We start from the raw sequence: 22,030 nt of genomic DNA, 5'->3' as shown, positions 1-22,030 counted from the left end.
GATGTGTTGCTGCAGCCCTCCCCTCGCCCCTCTATTTATAGGGGGAGGAGGAAGGGGGCCGGCCCCCTCTATATGAGATCTAGAGGGGGGGCGGCAGCCAAGGGGAGGGGGCTTGCCCTCCAAGCAAGGGAGACGCCCACCTTAGGATTCCCCCCCCCCAACCCTAGGAACATGGGCCCAAGGGGGGTGGCGCCCAGCCCTCTAAGGGCTGGTTCCCTTCCCTCAACAGCCCACGAGGCCCTCCGGGAGAAGTGGCCCCTCCCGGTGGACCCCCGGAACCCCTCCGGTGGCCCAGGTACAATACCGGTATGCCCCCGAACTTTGCCGGTGACCGTATGCCAACTTCCCATATATAAATCTTCACCTCCGGACCATTCCGGAACTCCTCGTGACGTCCAGGATCTCATCTGGGACTCCAAACAACATTCGGTAATCACATACCAGTCTTCCTAATAACCCTACTATCATCGAACCTTAAGTGTGTAGACCCTACGGGTTCGGGAATCACGTAGACATGACCGAGACAGCTCTCCGGGCAATAACCAGCAACGGGATCTGGATACACATGTTGGCTCCCACATGTTCCACGATGATCTCATCGGATGAACCACGATGTTGAGGATTCAAGTAATCCCGTATGGAATTCCCTTTGTCAATGGGTACGTTACTTGCCCGAGATTCGATCATCGGTATTCCAATACCTCGTTCAATCTCGTTACCGGCAAGTCACTTTACTCGTCACATAATGCATGATCCCGTGACTAACCACTTAGTCACATTGAGCTCATTATGATGATGCATTACCGAGTGGGCCTAGAGATACCTCTCTGTCTTATAGAGTGACAAATTCCAGTCTTGATTCGTGCCAACCCAACAGACGCTTTCGGTGATACCTGTAGTGCACCTTTATAGTCACCTAGTTACGTTGTGACGTTTGGTACACCCAAAGCACTCCTACGGTATCCGGGAGTTACACAATCTCATGGTCTAAGGAACTGATACTTGACATTAGAAAAGCTTTAGCAAACGAACTACACAATCTTGTGCTATGCTTAGGATTGGGTCTTGTCCGTCACATCATTCTCCTAATGATGTGATCCCATTATCAATGACATCCAATGTCCATAGTCAGAAAACCATGACCATCTGTTGATCAACGAGCTAGTCAACTAGAGGCTCACTAGGGACATATTGTGGTCTATGTATTCACACATGTATCACGGTTTCCGACTAATACAATTATAGCATGAATAATAGACAATTATCATGAACAAGGAAATATAATAATAATAATTTTATTATTGGCTCTAGGGCATATTTCCAACAGTCTCCCACTTACACTAGAGTCAATAATCTAGTTACACTGTGATGAATCGAACACCCATAGAGTTCTGGTGTTGATCATGTTTTGCTCGCGGAAGAGGTTTAGTCAATGGATCTGCGATATTCAGATCCGTATGCACTTTGCAAATATCTATGTCTCCATCTTGAACATATTCACGGATGGAGTTGAAGTGACGCTTGATGTGCCTGTCTTCTTGTGAAACTTGGGCTCCTTGGCAAGGGCAATAGCTCCAGTGTTGTCACACAAGAGTGTGATTGGCCCCGACGCATTGGGAATAACTCCTAGGTCGGTGATGAACTCCTTCATCCAGATTGCTTCATGTGCTGCCTCCGTGGTTGCCATGTACTCCGCTTCACATGTAGATACCGCCACGATGCTCTGCTTGCTGCTGCACCAGCTTACTGCCCCACCATTCAAAATATACACGTATCCGGTTTGTGACTTGGAGTCATCCAGATCTGTGTTGAAGCTAGCATCGATGTAACCCTTTATGACGAGCTCTTCGTCACCTTAATAAACAAGAAACATATCCTTAGTCCTTTTCAGGTACTTCAGGATATTCTTGACCGCTGTCCAGTGTTCCATGCTGGGAGTACTTTGGTGCCTAGCTACCAAACTTACGGCAAGGTTTACATCAGGTCTGGTACACAGAATGGCATACATAATAGACCCTATGGTCGAGGCATAGGGGATGACACTCGTCTTTTCTCTATCTTCTGCCGTGGTCGGGGATTGAGCCGAGCTCAATTGCACACCTTGCAACACAGGCAAGAACCCCTTCTTGGACTAATCCATATTGAACTTCTTCAATATCTTATCAAGGTATGTGCTTTGTGAAAGACCTATGAGGCGTCTCGATCTATCTCTATAGATCTTGATGCCTAATATATAAGCAGCTTCTCCAAGGTCCTTCATTGAAAAACACTTATTCAAGTAGGCCTTTATGCTGTCCAAAAGTTATATATCATTTCCCATCAAAAGTATGTCATCCACATATAATATGAGAAATGCTACAGAGCTCCCACTCACTTTCTTGTAAACGCAGGCTTCTCCATAAGTCTGCATAAACCCAAATGCTTTGATCATTTCATCAAAGCGAATGTTCCAACTCCGAGATGCTTGCACCAGCCCATAAATGGATCGCTGGAGCTTGCATACCTTGTTAGCATTCTTAGGATCGACAAAACCTTCTGACTGCATCATATATAATTCTTCCTTAAGATAGCCATTAAGGAATGCTGTTTTGACATCCATTTGCCATATCTCATAATCATAGTATGCGGCAATTGCTAACATGATTTGTACGGACTTCAGCTTCGCTACGGGAGAGAAAGTCTCGTCGTAGTCAACCCCTTGAACTTGCCGATAACCCTTAGCGACAAGTCGAGCTTTATAGATGGTAACATTACCATCTGCGTCCGTCTTCTTCTTAAAGATCAATTTATTTTCTATCGCTCGCCGATCATCGGGCAAGTCTGTCAAAGTCCATACTTTGTTTTCATACATGGATCCTATCTCAGATTGCATGGCTTCAAGCCCTTTGTTGGAATCTGGGCCCGCCATCGCTTCTTCATAGTTCAAAGGTTCGCCATTGTCTAACAACATGATTTCCAGGACAGGGTTGCCATACTATTCTGGTGTGGAACGTGTCCTTGTGGACCTATGAAGTTCAGTAGTAACTTGATCCGAAGTACCTTGATCATCATCATTAACTTCCTCTCTAGTCGGTCCAGGCACCACAGGAACATCTTCATGAGCTGCGCTACTTACCGGTACAAGAGGTAGTATTTCATCAAGTTACACTTTCCTCCCACTTCTTTCGAGAGAAACTCTTTCTCCAGAAAGGACCCGTTCTTGGCAACAAAGATCTTGCCTTCGGATCTGAGGTAGAAGGTATACCCAATGGTTTCCTTAGGGTATCCTATGAAGACGCATTTTTCCGACTTGGGTTCGAGCTTTTCAGGTTGAAGTTGCTTGACATAAGCATCGCATCCCCAAACTTTTAGAAACAACAGCTTAGGTTTCTTTCCAAACCATAATTCATACGGTGTCGTCTCAACGGATTTAGACGGTGCCCTGTTTAAAGTGAATGTAGCTGTCTCTAAAGCGTATCTCGAAAATGATAGCTGAAAATCGGTAAGAGACATCATAGACCACACCATATCCAAATAGAGTGCGATTACGACATTCGGACACACCGTTATGCTGAGGTGTTCCAGGCGGCATGAGTTGTGAAACAATTCCACATTTCCTTAAGTGCGTACCAAACTCGTGACTTAAATATTCTCCCCCACGATCTGATCGTAAGAACTTTATTTTTCTATCACGTTGATTCTCTACCTCATTCTGAAATTCCTTGAACTTTTCAAAGGTCTCGGACATGTGTTTCATTAAGTAGACATACCCATATCTACTTAAGTCATCAGTGAGGGTGAGAACATAACAATAGCCACCGCGAGCCTCAACGCTCATTGGACCGCACACATCAGTATGCATAATTTCCAATAAGTTGGTTGCTCGCTCCATTGTTCCGGAGAATGGAATCTTGGTCATTTTTTCCATGAGGCATGGTTCGCATGTGTCAAATGATTTGAAATCAAGAGACTCCAAAAGTCCATCTGCATGGAGCTTCTTCATGCGTTTGACACCAATGTGACCAAGGCGACAGTGCCACAGATATGTGGGACTATCATTATCAATCTTACATCTTTTGGTATTCACACTATGAATATGTGTAACATCACGTTCGAGATTCATTAAGAATAAACCATTGACCAGCGGGGCATGACCATAAAACATATCTCTCATATAAATAGAACAACCATTATTCTCGGATTTAAATGAGTAGCCATCTCGTATTAAACGAGATCCAAATACAATGTGCATGCTCAAAGCTGGCACTAAATAACAATTATTGAGGTTTAAAACTAATCCCATAGGTAAATGTAGAGGTAGCATGCCGACGGCGATCACATCGACCTTCGAACCATTCCCGACACGCATCGTCACCTCGTCCTTCGCTAGTCTCCGCTTATTCCGCAGGTCCTGTTTTGAGTTACAAATATGAGCAACCTCACCGGTATCAAATACCCAGGAGCTACTACGAGTACTGGTAAGGTACACATCAATAACATGTATATCACATATACCTTTGGTGTTGCCAGCCTTCTTATCCGCTAAGTACTTGGGTCAATTCCGCTTCTAGTGACCGTTCCCCTTGCAATAAAAGCACTCAGTCTCAGGTTTGGGTCCGTGCTTTGGCTTCTTCCTGGCAACTGGCTTACCGGGCGCGGCAACTCCCTTGTCGTCCTTCTTGAAGTTCTTCTTACCCTTGCCTCTCTTGAAACTAGTGGTTTATTTGACCATCAACACTTGATGTTCCTTTTTGACTTCTACCTCCGCTGATTTCAGCATTGAAAATACCTCAGGAATGGTTTTCACCATCCCCTGGATATTGTAGTTCATCACAAAGCTCTTGTAGCTAGGTGGGAGCGACTGAAGGATTCTGTCAATGACCGCCTCATCTGGGTGGTTTATGTCCAGCTGGGACAAGCGGTTGTGCAACCCAGACATTTTGAGTATGTGCTCGCCGACAGAACTATTTCCCCCCATCTTACAACTGTAGAACTTGTCGGAGACTTCATATCTCTCGACCCGGGCATGAGCTTGGAAAACCATTTTCAGCTCTTGGAACATCTCGTATGCTCTGTGCTGCTCGAAACGCTTTTGGAGCCCCGGTTCTAAGCTTTAAAGCATGCCACACTGAACGAGGGAGTAATCATCAACACGCGACTGCCAAGCGTTCATAAGGTCTTGGTTCGCTACAACGGGTGCTTCACCTAGCGTTGCTTCTAGGACATGTGCTTTCTTGGCAGCTATGAGGATGATCCTCAGGTTCCGGACCCAGTCCGTATAGTTGCTACCATCGTCTTTCAGCTTGGTTTTCTCCAGGAACGTGTTGAAGTTGAGGTTGATATGAGCGTGGGCCATTTGATCTACAAGACATTTTGCAAAAGCTTTTAGACTAACTTCATGATAATTAAGTTCATCTAATCAAATTATTTAATGAACTCGCACTCAGATACACATCCCTCTAGTCATCTAAGTGATACATGATCCGAGTCAACTAGGTCATGTCCGATCATCACGTGAGACGGACTAGTCATCAACGGTGAACATCTTCATGCACTACAAAAAAATACACTTCCGTGATGATACGTGTTTGTCACAGTAGGTCGTGTTTTCTGTCATGCATGTACATCCATGACAAATTTATGACAGAATCAAGATAGTCATACATGTGATGTCGTAGAAGTGTTCCATGACATTACCAAAATTATCATCATGGAAGTGTCCACTTCCATGACAATAAATCGCGCGTCACAGAAGTGCTTTCGTCAAGGGTGACCGACACGTGGCATCCACCGTAACGGAACGCTGTTAAGATATGGGTCCGGTTTTGGATCCAATAACCCGTTAATAGCCCGGGCCAATGGGGATTTCACGTGTAAAATCATCATTGGCCGCAGGAAACATGTGTTGCCTCACCGTTGGGACAGATCTCATCCACTCATTGGACAGGAGGCGCCTATGATAGGTCGACACGTGGCACGGTCCAACAGTGGCCCATTCCGGTGAAAAAGGTCGGCCCAGTAAAAATTAGCAGGCCGGCCCATACAAGGCCTACTTGTGTCAGGTCCTTTTAAGCCCATGGCCCATACGAGATGTGCCAATTCGGCCCGTCAACGGCCCGTTAAAGATTTGACACCATTGCAGCTCATCGTCAGTTCGAGCCTATTAACATCCTACTATATATTTGGGCTTAATATCGGCCTGGTGAGATTGCGGCCTATTAATGGCCCATTTAATGGATGGGCCAATTTTCAGGATGTACATCTTTTGGGCTTTTAGCGACCCATTTAAATGTTGGGCTAATTTCCGGCCAGGTGTGTCTTTCAGCCTGTTGACGGCCCATAAATCTGATGGGCCATTTGTAGTCGGACCTGAGTTTTGGCCTTTTAGCGGCCCATTTAAGTGTTGGGCCAATTTCTGGCCCGGTGTCACTTTCAGCCTGTTGACGGCCCATAAATCAGTTGGGCCATTTGTAGTCAGACCTGAGTTTTGGCCTTTTAGCGACCCATTTAAGTGTTGGGCCAATTCCCGGTCCTGTGTGCCTTTCGGCCTATCAACGGACCATAAATGAGTTGGGCCATTTGTAGTCGGACCTTAGTTTCGGCCTTTTAATTGCCCATGCCCGTCATGGTCCAATACCAGCCCGGTTTCTTTTTCGGCCTGCTAAAGGCCCACAACACAGTTAGGCCATTTACAATATGACCTGACTTTCGGCCTCTTAGCGGCCCATGCTCTTCATAGTCCATTACAAGCCTGTTGTCTCTTTCGGCCTGCTAAAGGCCTACAGTATAGTTGGGCCATATGTAGCCCAAACTTAGTAACAGCATGTTAACGGCCCGTGAAATAAATTGGGGCCACCTGTTGCTCGCTTTGATGTCGGCCTGTTAACGACCCGGGAGGTAAGAGGGCCGACCATTAACTTTCGGCCTAGTAACGGCCCATTAACTTAACTAGTCGTCGACCCGTGCAACGCACGGGCTAGTTTAACATCAAAGAACATAGAGTTTGTAGAATTATTACCAATTATCATGTGTGTATCTATTTTGAAAATTATTATCACCAAGATATATAATAGTTCTCCATCAGTACTCATAGGATAAAGAGGATCAAATTCGTTACTTCAATTACTGGTTCAAAGCTTTACATGTAAATTCGTACTGAAAAGCATGTATTTAATAATACTTCATGGTAACCCATACATCAAACACTTAGTTAATGATGAGATGCTTCGTATGTCTTCATGGGTTTGAATATTCTATACAGCTAGTTCTTTTGATTCATATGCTGATTTTAGTTATATTAGTCTTCTTCTTTTAGGTGAACTGGTCTTAATTTTTGTATACCAACTGTTGTGGATTATGAGATGCTTCTATCCAACACCATGTTTCATGATGAGAATAGTGAGAATATATGCACATGTGATGTCTCCATTCAAGTAACATAACACGATTTCTCCATTTCTTTTATATGGACACATACATGAAATGGATGAACTAAAATCCATGGAATATCTACAATAAGCATGTGAACTGAAATGAATTGTTATTCGTCAAAGTACATTTTTTGCTTGAAGAAAGTGTAATCTAGTACTCAACTACCTAAATTTCTAGATGATGCAGCTTAGATAATTTAACTGATTCTAGAGTATCATCACAATATGTATAAGAGTGCTTAGAGCCAAACGTGGAAACTATTTATAAAAGTGAAAGAAGAAGAAAAATACCAAGCTACTTGTATGTATGAAAGAGGATGGAACATACATAAGCATTTTTGGGGGATCTAAGAAGACAAACTTCAACAGTTGTTGCTACGGCAAGGCATAGGTGACTTCTCTATGTTGGACTGGCTGTGTCAAAATATTATTAAACATGACAACATGAGAGAGCTACAACCAATCTTGCTTTCAGGACAAACCATTAAGTAGCACTTGAGTAACTTAAGCTACTTCTTTTTTGCGAATGAGTAATTTAAGGTACTAAGAATACAATGCAGCAACAATCGAATCATATAACCTGTACCATTGGCCGCTGTCGAAAGCCTTCTGATGTCGTCGTCAGCAACATCACGCATCACAGGCTTATGCACATCCTGTCATCCTTCGTGTAACTCTCAGCATGATGTACCTAGTGCAGTTGATATGTCATTAACTTGCCATCCTTCCATTCTCAACCTACACATAGATATGTGTGTCGTACATCTGAAAACAGATGAATTGTTTTTATTTGGAGGACCATAGAAGGTATACCTATACTGTTGCATGCGACACGTTATTCTGTACCGAGAAATCTACCACGCACCACAATCTACCGCAACAGTTGTAAATTTTGTCTTGTTGGTTCTGGCAGCAGTATTGGGAGCATTGGATTCTCTATCTTTTGATTGGGGAAACTTCCAGATCATTTGTCATGTAAGTATGACGAACTACATAGAGTCAGTAGTTGAATTGGTTAGGAAGTAAGAGTTAGTAGTTCAGGTGCATGAGAACTTTGTGCAAGAGACGGTGGGACGTCGCGTAGTAGGTTGCATATGAAGAGGAGGAGGAGACGTAGATGACATGGAAAAGACATGCATAGGAGACTGGACTTAATTAAAGACCTGAGAGTCATGATGCGTAGATCTGTTTTTTGAAGTCATGATGTATCGATTAGCTGCAGACTCGTTTTTTAGGGGCAGCAGACTTGTTTATATATAAAAAAATATAGCATGGGCTTCCTAGCTAATTAGATGCGAGATTAATGCATTGATTAGATGGGTCCATCTTTTTATATTATACTGGTGTGGATGATGAGATCGATATAACTAATATATAACTAATCGAACGAATTTTAAGATCTGGAGGTTGTGTTTTTTCCGGACGTGTCTGGTTAGATTAAAGAGTTACCGAAAGATCTGCACCGTTATAATTCGGCCCCACACCAAATAAACGGCTCCTAATTACTGATTAACGTGATAATTTCTTGGGAGTCTGTAATTAGTATAGGTATAGATGGGCCCACTAAAGTTCGTACATGTCTTTAGGCCAAATTAGATAATTTGAGCCCATTACGACGAGCAATTATGCACAGGACCAAAACCGATCAAGCAAAGGTACGGCATACATGGAATAACGTTGCACATCCAGCATATATTACAGGAAATTACATCCATTGGGCAATCAAAGATTGATGCCAGTGCAAATAAATGAACAGAACCTAACCATCTACAACGTCACAATCTGCAACCTCAGCACAAATGACGCCCATAAGCATGTGGGCAAGTTCTTGCTGCTTTGCTACACTGTCTCTGAAAACATTGATCAGTTGTTGTGTCGCATGACTCTACACCTCTGATTGATCCACCATTTCCATCATTGCTTCAGCCATTAATTGGTTCACAAACATACATTTATTCTGTTGCATTCGAGACAGAGGATACTGAACAGATTCAGATGGTGATTTTGGCAGGCTTGTACTATTGATAATGGAGAGTGTCTCGACCACTGCATCATAACATAAATTAGGACGGGAACCAAACAGATTAATCATGAGTTATTGCCATATTACCTAGCCTAGATTCACTGGAAAGAAACAATGGGGTTGCCTTGCTGTTTTTAGAGTTTGTCTTCTAATCTTCAGGAGCCTGCACAAAATTAACACACTAGCATTGCTATCATTGGCCAAGTCAGATAATAGAAAGCAACATTGACACAACGAACGTTTAGGCAACTAGCCTACACCAAATTAACACAATATGGCACAGCTATCATCAGCCAGGTAAGGTAGTACGAAAGCAACATTGATGCAATGAATGAATGGGCAACCAGAGAAGCACTACAATTCAGTAGTGTGTGGGATATGAGATAGTACATTCATGCAGCTCAGTATGCAAAACTACCAGGCAGTTTTCCTTACAAAAATCAACATTGGCGCCTTTAACATTTTGGTACAACTAATTTTAGAACAGATAAAGGTTAGATTCACGCTGATTAACAAAATACATGTTGATGTAAAAATATAGTGATATACAACAGGTACTTACATCAGCATTGGAGCACAGAGAATTCCGGCAAGATATTTTCCTCGAATACGATCCCAATGGAGGAAGTCTTCTATCGTTTAACCTTATTTTCTAAAAGAGAGATGGGTAAGAAACATGTAGAAAATATGATCAGAATGCTATAAAATTTCATGATGCGAGGATACGCACACGCTTCTTAGAAGGGAGTTGGTTTATTATCTCCTGGCGTTTGGATCTTTTGCAAAGACCTGGTTTGTAACCCTTCAGATTCTAAGATAGCCGTCTTCCCCTTGCATGCCTTATATAGAAGAATGGTGATTCAGTTATAAAACATGCTACAACAGAGATGAAATAGGTACTGAAGAATAGAAAGGCATGACATATTGACATGTATTCCCTCCATCCGGAAATAAATGGATGTGTCTAAGGGTATTTCAGTTCTAGATTCATCCAGTTTTATCCATTTCTACGACATTTAATCCGGACGGGGGGAGTATGATGTAAGAGCTAGGGATACGACAGGGCAACACAATAAAAAAACACTGTAAAACCCACTGGAGAACCAAAGTATTCAAACCCACTGATATGAGATAGTACACTCATGCAGCTCAGGATGCAAAACTACCAGGCAGTTTTCTTTACAAAAATCAACATTGTGGCCTTTAATCATACATTTTGCTACAACTAAATTTATATCAGATAAAGGTTGGATTCACGCCAATTAACAAAATACATGCTGATGTAAAAATATAGTGATATACAACAGGTACTTACATCTACATTAGAGCATAGAGAATTCCTAAAATAATCTTTCCTTATAAATGATACCATTGCAGAAATCCTTATCTGTTAAGCTTATTTTCTAAAATAGAGATGGGTAAGAAATACGTAGAAAATATGATCAGCATGCTATAAAATTTCATGATGCAAGGATACGCACACGCTTCTTAGAATTGAGTTGACATATTTTTGCTGGACTGGAGCGGACTAGTTCTTTGGCCACTGGAATCTGCTTATTATCAGTAGGAGTTGGGTTTCTCTGTGCTGGAGCAGTATCTACAAAAAACTGGAGTTGGTTTATTATCTCCTGGCATTTGGATCTTTTGCAAAGGCCTTGTTTGTAACCCTTCAGATTCTAACATAGTCATCTTCCCCTTGCATGCCTTGTATAGAAGAATGGTGCTTTAATTATAAAACATGCGACAGCAGAGAGATGGAATAGGTACTGAAGAATAGAAAGGCGTGACATATTGACATGTATTCCCTCCATCCGGAAAAAAAATGGATGGGTCTAGGCATATTTCAGTTCTAGATACATCCTTTTTTATCCATTTCGGCAACATTTAATCCGGACGGAGGGAGTATGGTGTAAGAGCTAGGGATACGACAGGACAACACAGCAAAAAAACACTAGTTGAATGTAAAACTATATGCTAGCGGAATACGTACAGAAATAACTAAGGCAACATACACGTGTATGATTGGGAAAATAAGATGGCATTGCAACAGAGCACTAGAACAACACTTCAATGTAAAAAAAACATGGTATGGCAGACAGATGAAGTACATACTGATGAATAACAATGCATAAGATATTCAGAAGCATGATGTCCAAATTAAGCAGATGGCATTGCGATAGAGTAGAATGACAATACTTGAATTTGAAAACATGTTATCATGAATGGAATAGGTACTGAAAAACAGGAAGGCGTGACATATTTACATCCATGATCAGCATGCTAAGCACATGGCATTGCAACAGAGTAGATACACTCCAGGACATTATATGCATGTTGTACCCATATCACAGGCCAAGTTAGAGCAAGGACCTTGTGGGGTGAAGAGGATTCATCATCTTTCTGCAAGTCTTCTGAAGAACTGCCTTTACATGTTCCATCATATTGGGTCTCATTGACATCAAGTTTATTGGCCTTTACATTGCTCCGTGAGGTTCTTGTGGATATATCAGTGTGTGCAATTATATCTCACATGCATGGAAGACAACTAGTAGTTAGATTTATGTAATAAGTGCCTATAGGAGACGACATAAATAGTAGGACTGGGGTTAACTAGCAGCAACAGGTCTCATAAACTAAAGGGAGAACACAGATGAAAGCTACAGAATATGTATCGTTTGTACTCGAGATTAACTAGATGGCACACAAAAGTATTAAAGAACAACATAGGTAATATTAGAAGTGGTATAATACTTTAATCACCAGCCTGTGGGATAGCATTGGCTGATGGATGATAACTATGGAATAGCGTTACCTAAAGAACAAGTATCTTAGCTAAACTATGGAACAGCGTGAACTCCTGAACAAGATCCGCAAGAGATCAGCATGAATATACAGTGAAAGGTGATGATCTATTTTCCATGCTTAGATGAATAACAACGCCATAAATGTTGCACACAAGTAATATGAGGGTACAACCTATCTAGCTGCCATCCATAGGAGTGAGCATCATGTGCTGACTTGTCGATGGCTCTACAGTTGTTGTGGTTGTCCATGTCGGGCACGCGCATTCGATGCAGGGAACTGTTGAGTGGGGACTATAGCTCCCTTCTGGTGTATGATTCCCTTGTTGGAGCAGCTGCGGTGAGTCGGAAGACGGTGTGTGTGAAGATGCAGATAACGCATAATGATAAGAACGACATATCTCTTTGATTTGAAGAAATACACTAAGAGATCAACAGCAAGGTACGAGAGTGGTCACACGTCTGTTGACTATAGACTAAATTGGGGTCACATGATTTTATTTTATTTTGGTACTGTCCGATCTACGCCGGATGGCTTGATGGTCGTCTTGTGCCTCCCGGCTGACACTGTTCGGAATCTTCCGCGAAGAGCCAGCGACCAACGGTGGAGCAGCCTGCCTCTGCTGTCCGTGGCCCTAGCCAAAACCCCGCTCCCCGCCCCACCGCACTGTCGTGGTTACGCCGCCCCCAGGCCAATCCACAAAGACTCCCCGTCATCCAGATCCGGCGGCGGCAGTACCTTCAACCCACGCAACTCTAAAATATAGCCATCTAAGCGCTGCTTCCGCGGCGAACTTGCGGCCCCGCACCCTTACGTTAGACACCAGCCAACCGGAAGCCTAGGAGCTCCGCCGCCTCGAGGGGTGCTGCTTCCCATTGGGAATCGATTGGCCCAGAATAAAAATTCAGAAAACTGACGCCTAAATAAAGTGATTTGAGATGAGGGTGCGACCTATCTGTCGGCATGGTGAAGTAGGCAGGTCCAGCTGCCAAGTCGGTGAGGCTGGCGCGGCTGTGGTGGCGACCGGCGGCAAGGAAAGAGCGATGTCGCGACGGTCGACGGCTACGCGAAAGCAGCGCCAGGACTCTTGACGGTTCAGAAGTTGGAGCCGCTCCGGCACCGTGAACAACGGCGGGGTTGAATCGGCTCTAGTACGGTTCACGCGGTCGTCGTCGAGGCAGCACCAGCAACACGGAGTAAGAGGCACACGGCCCAGTGCACGATGGCAAATGGACAACGTCTCCGGCATTAGGGAGGAGGGCGGCTATGAAATTGGTGCGGTGGGGGCACCATGGAGGTGGGGCTGAGGTTTCGCGGCTCAGGAGAAGGGAGCTTCCCGAGGAGAAGGTGATTTGGCGCCCACGAGGTATGAATGGGGGCGGGCGGGCGGGGGGAATTGGGAGGGGAGTGGAACCATGTCTTACGGACGCATTTGTCTGAAATGTGAGGGGGAGTTACAGTTCTACCCTTGCTTATAGGCTTCTCGGCTTGGGTCTGTGTACTGAGGGTCGGGGATAGTAGAGTAACTTTGCTTCTCCCCAAATAGTGGGCGGGAGCGATTTCGGGCGAGGAGGGCGTGTTTTGAACTATAGTGGGCGCGAGCGATTTTGGGCGAGGAGAGCATGTTTTGAAATAGTGGGCACGAGTTATTTTGGGCAAGGAGAGCGTGTTTTGCCGACCATGGTTTATGAATTATTCAGCACATGTCATTTCGGCCGAGGAGAAGGCGCACTTGGATGAAGTTACGAACCTACCCTCGATGTACAACGGCCAATTGATGTGTGTCCCACATAGGACAGTAATTTCGCGTCTCCCATTTATTTGCTCGGGCGAATTCCACCGAGCAGAGAGGATTTTAACGGTTCGTTCAAATTTTGGGAGAATGAGCATCCACGTCTACCTAACCAAGTTGATTCGAATCAAATTTTGAAATATTAGCTTGCCACTTCTTTTTTAGATGGAGAGATGATGTTCGGGAGTAATGTGTTTTTACATGCTCGTTGCTAGCGATTTACTATATGACAAATAGTTGACCCACTCAAAAACACGAATCAAACCCAAAATGAAATATCTCGATTCAATGAAATAGCTCGTTCAGTAGGTCAAAATAGTGAACTAAATCCAAAATTGAACACCTCAATCGAGTAGCATGTTGTACAGTATTATAGTACTCCATGAACATGTTGAAAGTCAAATTAATGAACTTGTTTGATATACGCATATATCTGTTCATGTGTGGATTGCAGACAACATGTTCTCCAATTTAAATATTTGAATGCAAGTTTATATCGAAACATGGTTTATATCAGTCTTTGATGCATAAAATGCGACCTCCCCCTCTCCCGGACTCCTGTTCTCTCTCTCTATCTCTCTCTCTCTCTCTACCAAATTCTCCGAACTCTGTATTGGAGCCACAATAATTCAGGTACTGCACTCATCTTCTTCTCCGTCTATTTAAAATTCACATTTTTAAATTTCTTCTTGATGTATTTACGACCGTCTTCCAGAAAATGATTCCCACAAGCTTGGCCCAGTCCATGCGCACAGTGAAGATCTTAGAACTAAAATCTATCGGCCACAATCTGGATCAAGTTGTTGGATTCCTTACATGCTTTCCGTGCACGGAGAAGCTACTCATCGAGGTGAAACTTCTTTCCTATAAGTAAATGGTAATCACAACGTAGCTCATTTTTCGTAATTTTCCCAAATTACGATGACAAGTGTAGTGTTCAAAACTGCATATACGCACTACACCAAAAGAAATGTTTTTAGTATTTTTTCTCACGTGATCACCTTCATCGATTTTATGCTATACTACTATAGTAGCCTAGGCTAGTCATAGTGGAAAGTAACATAGACTACTCCAGTAAATCTATGGTTACCCTAAGAGCAAGTACTACCTCCGTCCTGGTTTGCTCTTCCAATTTTGTAGTATGAAAATTTGACCATAGGTTTAACTAACAAAATATTAATGCATGTCACTAAGAACTATATCGTTGGATTCGTATTTGAACATAATTTCATGTGGTGTAATTTTTAGTGACATGCATTGGCATTTTCTTAGGTAAATCTATGGTCAAAATTTTATACTAAATATGAGGTAGTATACCCTCTGTCCCAAAATTCTTGTCTTACATTTGTTTAGATACGGATGTATCTAACACTAAAATGTAACTAGATACATCCGTATTTAGACAAATTTAACACAAGAATTTTGGGACGGAGGGAGTACAAAAGTGGGTTATGTAGGCCAAAACATGTGCCAAATTCACTTGTGATGCATTTGGCATCGATGCCCCTCCATTGCTCACCTGGTGCCCCAATCTGGATCACCTACTTTGCTCCGGTGCCAAATTAACTCACGTGATGAAAAAACACTACATGGGAGAGAGAGAGGACTGAGGCAATAAAAAACACTTGTTTTGGAGAGTGAGAGGCTGGTGTAGTTGGTTTGATTGATTTGTTTATACATATGGGTCTGTGTGCACAGTGGTGCCAACTCCCTCACATCGCGAGAGCGGTGCCAAAATCTTTTGATTTGACATTGATGCGTATTATGTGGCATACTTTTGCTAAATATGGCATCGGCCACATAGTGGAAGGCAACAAATGCCCAAGCTCTTCACGTGCTCCTAGTTAAATGAGAGGAAATAGAAAGAGAGAGAGAGGGAGAGAGAGAGAGAGAGTGAAAAAATATCACTAGCCAGCCAACCCTATCGTATGAGTGAATGATATTGGTACCTCTTGATGACAAGGCAATCTTATGCAGCCAGCTGCTGTAATATGTTCTCTTCTTTTGCAGATAAAAAAAGACCCAAAAGTGAAAAATGTGCTGCACTGTAACAATCTCATCGAATGCCTTGATCTTCATCTTACAGAAATTGATTTGATCGAATACCGAGGCAGCACATATGAGATTTAATTGGCCAGGTTCTTTGTTCTGGAGGCAAGTGTGCTCAAGGTAATGAGGTTTGGCGTTCTCTGGCGCAACCATGAATGCCATGTTGATCACCGCAAGCATCTAAGCCTAAATGACAAAGTCTCCGCAGAAGCTGAATTTGTTTTTGAAACATCAAGTGGCTAGAGACTCGAAAACTTATTTGCCCATTAGTGACTTGTCAGGGCGGTGGATTTTAGTTTGTACGATAATGCTGCATCCACCTAAAGTAACGAAAGTTCTTACGTAAACTTCCTAGTAATTCCCTCTTCGTAGGTGCAGCATTACTCCTAACATTTGTAATATCAGTTTGAAACTTGTAATATTGTCGTGTCCTATTCCTGCGTTTTCAAAATCCTGCGAATCAAACAGGTCCTGAGTTGGTGATGATGTTGTGCCTCCCATCTTTCACCAATAGCCGTCGGATCTAGATCTGACGCATACAAACCAAGCTTCTCCATTTTTGCAAAAAGATGCCCACACTTGTTCCCTATTTACAAACAACTCCTTGTCTCTCACAATCAGCCTTATCTCCTCCCCACCACATCTAGAAGGCCGTGGAAAAATCTGGCGCGATGGCCGCTGCCGGAGCCGTCCACCCCCAATCTTCGTGTTCCGTGCAATGCGCGGGCATCTATGCATGGGAAATTATGTCGAACAGAGATAGTTGTAAGCAGGCTAGCTCTGCAGCCATGATGATAGTGACTGCAGACGGTGAGGCTCACTATGGTATGCCGAACACGGCGCCTATACTCAGGTGTCATCTCCGGCGCAGGGTCTTGTCACTTCACTATGAGGAGCAGCACGTAATAATTTGACCAACGGGTAGTATAGTGCTAGTACTCCTACTACTACATTGGTAGTACTACTACTAGTACTAGTAGCACCACCGTCTGGATTTAGGAGTACTACCACGTCCATCTGGATTTTCGTATTTGAGTAGCAATATCTAGTAATGGATGTCACAAAAAATGTACTACTCCCTCTGTAAATAAATACATGGTGTTTTATTCCTATCGGCGAGAGAACTTAATGTTTTTTTGCTAACTAGAGTACTAATAGGATTACATGCAATGAACTAAACACTACATGTCATGTTTGGTAGTCTCAAGTCATTGAAAGGAGGGAGTTAATGCACCGTGCCTAAGTGTTTTGGGATTATTTGGTTTTCGTAAGGTGACTTACACAACATTTTTGTTTACATGCATTAACATTTTATTAGTTAAATCAAAGGTCAAAACTTGGCGCAAAATGCAAAGGGAACCAATAAACCAGTAAACATCAAACTTCTCTCGTTTGGCCCCAACTAGAGGTCTGTGAGATGACTATACTGCACCGGCACGGAGGGGCACGCAGCTTCATTGACTTACGGAAACTACCTCTGGGTGAATGACATGTGGGCCTAGGGGGTGGCTGGCCCACCTATCATACAGCCAAAGGTAGGTGTAGTAGAGGGCCGAGGAGTAGTACGAAATCCTACGCACCTACGCACGCTAACCAAGGGCAAGAGTGATCACATGAATCGCAAGATCAGTTGACTAGAAGCTAAGCTAGACCCATGGAGGCTATGCTAGATGGTCCACGACGCCGGCCTGCGGCCCGGCACCGATGAACGTCTCCAAGTAGTATTGCTTGAGGCCTCCAGGGCGAGGGGCCGCTTGGATGACAACTTCGTCTCCTTGTTCGACGAGGTCCTCGTTGGTTTCCTCGACAAGCTCACCGTCGTCAAGAAGCTCGCGGACGACTTTGATGTAAGCCTCTAGCCGACGCGCCCAGGCTCTGCGATGCCCGTCACCCTCAACAGCCACTATGGTGACAACGTCTTCGACGCACTGGTGGCCCTGCAACTGCCCGCCGTCGCGCCGGAGAATGTCCACCTTGAGGTCGCGCTCGCCGCGCAGCGCTTGGCGCAGCAAGACACCATCGACATAATCACCCACGTCTACGCACAAATTGTCCACAAGGACTACTACATGCAAGAGGAGGACGATAGGACGCTGGCCTTCCTGGACCGCAGGGCAACCTTGGATGTCACTGTTCAGAAGCACGTTGAGCTCGCCGCCAATGCCGCAGCTCCTCACACGTCGGTTGGTAGGACTGGGCATTCGGTTAGACCGAACCGATCGGGTCGATGCTTCGGTTACTTTTCAAATTCGGTTTCCTGATTCTCTTGACCGATCAGTGATCTACAAAAGCAATGACCGAGACTTCGGTCCACCGAAAATTCGGTTCGGTGCTCGGTTATGAACGAAGAGAACCGACATTGAAAGGGAAGAAAGAAATCGGGAGACAAATCTTGGGGAAAAAATGTTGACGCCGAGCAGGAACAAATTGAAACTTGGAACGGAATGGTAAGAGGAAAGCATTGCCGCAGCCCGCAGGATGTCGTCGGAAGCTGGATGCAATGGCCTTGACCGCGTACAAGCGATGAACGCCGGCCGCCTCCGCCGCTAGGGACTACGGAGCCATGGGCGCAACCAGCCGCCTCCGCCGCAAGGGAGCCATGGGTGCAACCAGCCGTGGGCCGCCTCCGCCGCTAAAGATCAATGGGCGCCACTGCTAAGGAGCCATGAGCGCAAGTGCGCAGCCGACGCCCTGCGAGGTAGGAAAATGGAGGCGGCGGCACCGCGTGATGTGCGCTCGCGAAGCACCGAAGCCTGGAGCATATTCTGGATAAGTTGCATGGGCCGTTTCCCTTCGTCTGCTTGTGGAAAGAAAAGGCTGGAAAAAGCATTGTCTACTACTAGTTCTGTAACGTGGAGTCGTGGATGGTTGGGCTGAATTGACAAGGCTTTAATAAAAAACAAGAAAGTTAATAAAATACGGTTAATTCGGGAGATTCGGTTAATAGCGTCCAATGACCGAAAGTACCGAAGTAATATCGGTTTCTTACGGTCGCTTACCGGACGAACGACCGAACCTTCGGTCCTCGGTTTTTTCGGCTTCGGTCTTGGTTTTTTCGGCTCCGGTCTTTGGTTCTCGGTTTATATGCCCACCCCTAGCGGTTGGTGACCCGGTGCACTAGGGCGTGAGGATGTCGTTGATGGATCCGTATGTATTTTTATCTTTCCGTCAAATCCATGTAGTAGTATATGATACTATAGTAATTATCTTACCTTTCGCATCAACTTCATAATTTTCGTACGTACTCCATGCATGAACGACGCTAGAACCTAACTTCTCATTACTCTAGGCAAAATCATTATTTTCTATCTATCGGTCGTGCCATGGAGCAGAACCAAATTTTACAAGTTACGAGTTCAAAAGGAAAAGCCTGTCGTGTTCGCGTCGCACCCCCACACGGTTGGTCCGGCATGCCACTCAAGCGGGAATGTGTGCGGTGTTGCATTTTCACTTACAAGTGGGACCACAGCTGAGCAAACCGACTATCGGCAAACCCCCACCCCGCCCACCACGCGATGGCTGAGAAAACAGGAGGGAGAAGAGATGGTTGTAGCATGGACTCCATGAAAATTGGTGTCGGATGGGACTCGTGTGGGTGGCGTGTGCCGTACTGCTAGACATGAATGCTAGTTATGGCCCATGCCACCCCACTATATCGAGCCTATATCGAGGTACGTAGAACAAATTTCCTGCAGTCCGTGCTTAGCCCTCCTCTATCTCTCTTCTCAGCCAGCCAGCGGACGCGCGGAGCCCATCGTCTGTTTGCTCACATGCGGTCCCACATGTCAGTGAAAATGCAACCGAACCCACTGAACCTGCACATCTTTCACCTCGACGTGCTGGTGATGAAAAACAAATCCAATAAAGATCTTCGGTGGCCGCTTTTGAAGTTACTCAAGAGTAGTAAGATTCTATTTACAGTTTAACCCAAGATGCACATCTCATGGCTTCAATTACCACTCTATTTTCTTTCATGACACGACCTGTATGCTGGATGTCCCATGTGTCGACAAAATAAGGAAGAACCCGACCAAATCTTCGGTTGTGCTCTCGGATTAGACTAGTTGTGCTAACTTAAAAAAATTATGTGTACTCCCTTCGTTCCAAAATACTTGGCTTCCATTTGTCCAAAAATGGATGTATCTATGTACTAAAACATGTCTAGATATATATATATTTTAACAAATAGAAGGCATGTATTGTGCAACGGAGGGAGTAGAATGGATGCAAGTTTTTATATTGGGAAGAAGAGTACATCCATATATTGATAGAGCGTTGGAGTTGGCCTTACAAGTGGGACCGCAGTTGAGGAAACCGACTATCGGCAAACCCCCACCTCGCCCGCCGTGCGATGGCTGAGTTAGAGAAACGATGAGGTTGAAGAGATTGCTCTAGCACGGACTCCAAGAAATATGGTGTCAGATGGAAGTCGTGCTGGTGGCATGTGCCGTACTCCTGGACGTGAATGCTAATTCTGGCCCATGCCACCCTACTACTCCTACTACTTACTATATAGTACTAGTATCGAGGATTCGAGGTGCTGGTTACGTACAATATGGCTACAGTAAAAACACCCGCACGACGCGCGAAGCATGTGAAGCTAGTACAAATAGTGTACTACTATTGTTGATTGGCCTCATCCGATAACCTGTTGCAATGCACGTACAATTATGTATTCGGAAAATATTTTTATGCCTCGTCGCACCACTCACTCACAGAAGCAACTCGAAAGCCATTCATAAATTTAGTAAGTTTATCACAGGCATATCATTTTATTACATACAACAGGTCATCAACCCACATCGACAACGAGGATACATTATAAATACTAAAGTTTTCACCACACAACAAATAACAAGCAATGAAATGAACTTCAACTCAACCATTCCTTAGCGTTGGAAACGCTTGCTTTGAACCACAAGCGATTCTCTGGGACGGGCCATCTATTGTCGATCTCGAGACCAACGCAGGACTAATCATCCAGGCTGAAGCGGCCTACTATATCAGTACCAGGGTAGGGGACCACCCTAATGTCCGAGGTATAGACACAGTTGCTTCTCATAAATGGTATAGTAACGTTGTGTCAACAGCAGTTGGATCGCCTTTCACCATCATCGGATAGTTTTGTCCAAGGAAGAGCGAGTTTTCTCCAAGACTCTCAATTCTGTACCAGGGAGAAGGAGTTGGCGCTAGCACACTAGTATCCATCCCGAATACCATGCAACGGGTGTTGGAATAGGTCCGGAGAGTGCGACCATGGGACACTACTAGTGAAAAGGCTAGCAGCAGCGCGGGTTTTAGATGTATCAGTAGCGCGGGGATCGGCGCTACTAATAAGGTGCTACAGCTAACAGATAGCAATAGCGCGTGCTCACCGGCGCTACTGCTACACAAGTGTAGCAGCAGCGCTGTTAGCGGAAGCTCGCTACTGCTATTAGCTCTAGCGCGCTTTGCATTGACGCGCTACCGCTATCGCGGCGCTGCTGCTAACTTTCATTCACTCGCTACTACTAATTTAAGTAGGTTTTTTTGTTTTTTTTGCCATATTTGTTTTGTATTTGAACAGGCTTTATAGAAGAATCTTTAGCACATAGAAATGTCATCATGATACACATACAAATGCCTGCGAGACCACAAATGTAATCATAGCATGTACATACAAATAGTCTCATCATAATCATCATCCAACACAAAGTGATATCTCGTCATCATCTCAAAAATAGCGATACATGCAAGTCTCGAATACTTGCAACTACAACAATGTCATCCATGTAAACAAAGGTATACGCAAGAAGTGCTATCACTATGAGTGAGAGGGGAACTATGCAATACATGAGGTGGCGGTTACGAGTCCTCTCTCGTGCTAGCGTGAACCTCAAGTAACTAGCTTCTCCTTCTTGTCTGCTTTTGAAGCCTTTATGGCTGGCGCCCGTGAACCCATTCACTTGCGCCTGA

The sequence above is a fragment of the Triticum aestivum genome, chromosome 1B, assembly GCF_018294505.1.
Source record: "Triticum aestivum cultivar Chinese Spring chromosome 1B, IWGSC CS RefSeq v2.1, whole genome shotgun sequence".
In the NCBI taxonomy this organism is placed as follows: Eukaryota; Viridiplantae; Streptophyta; class Magnoliopsida; order Poales; family Poaceae; genus Triticum; species Triticum aestivum.
This window is presented reverse-complemented; position numbering follows the sequence as displayed.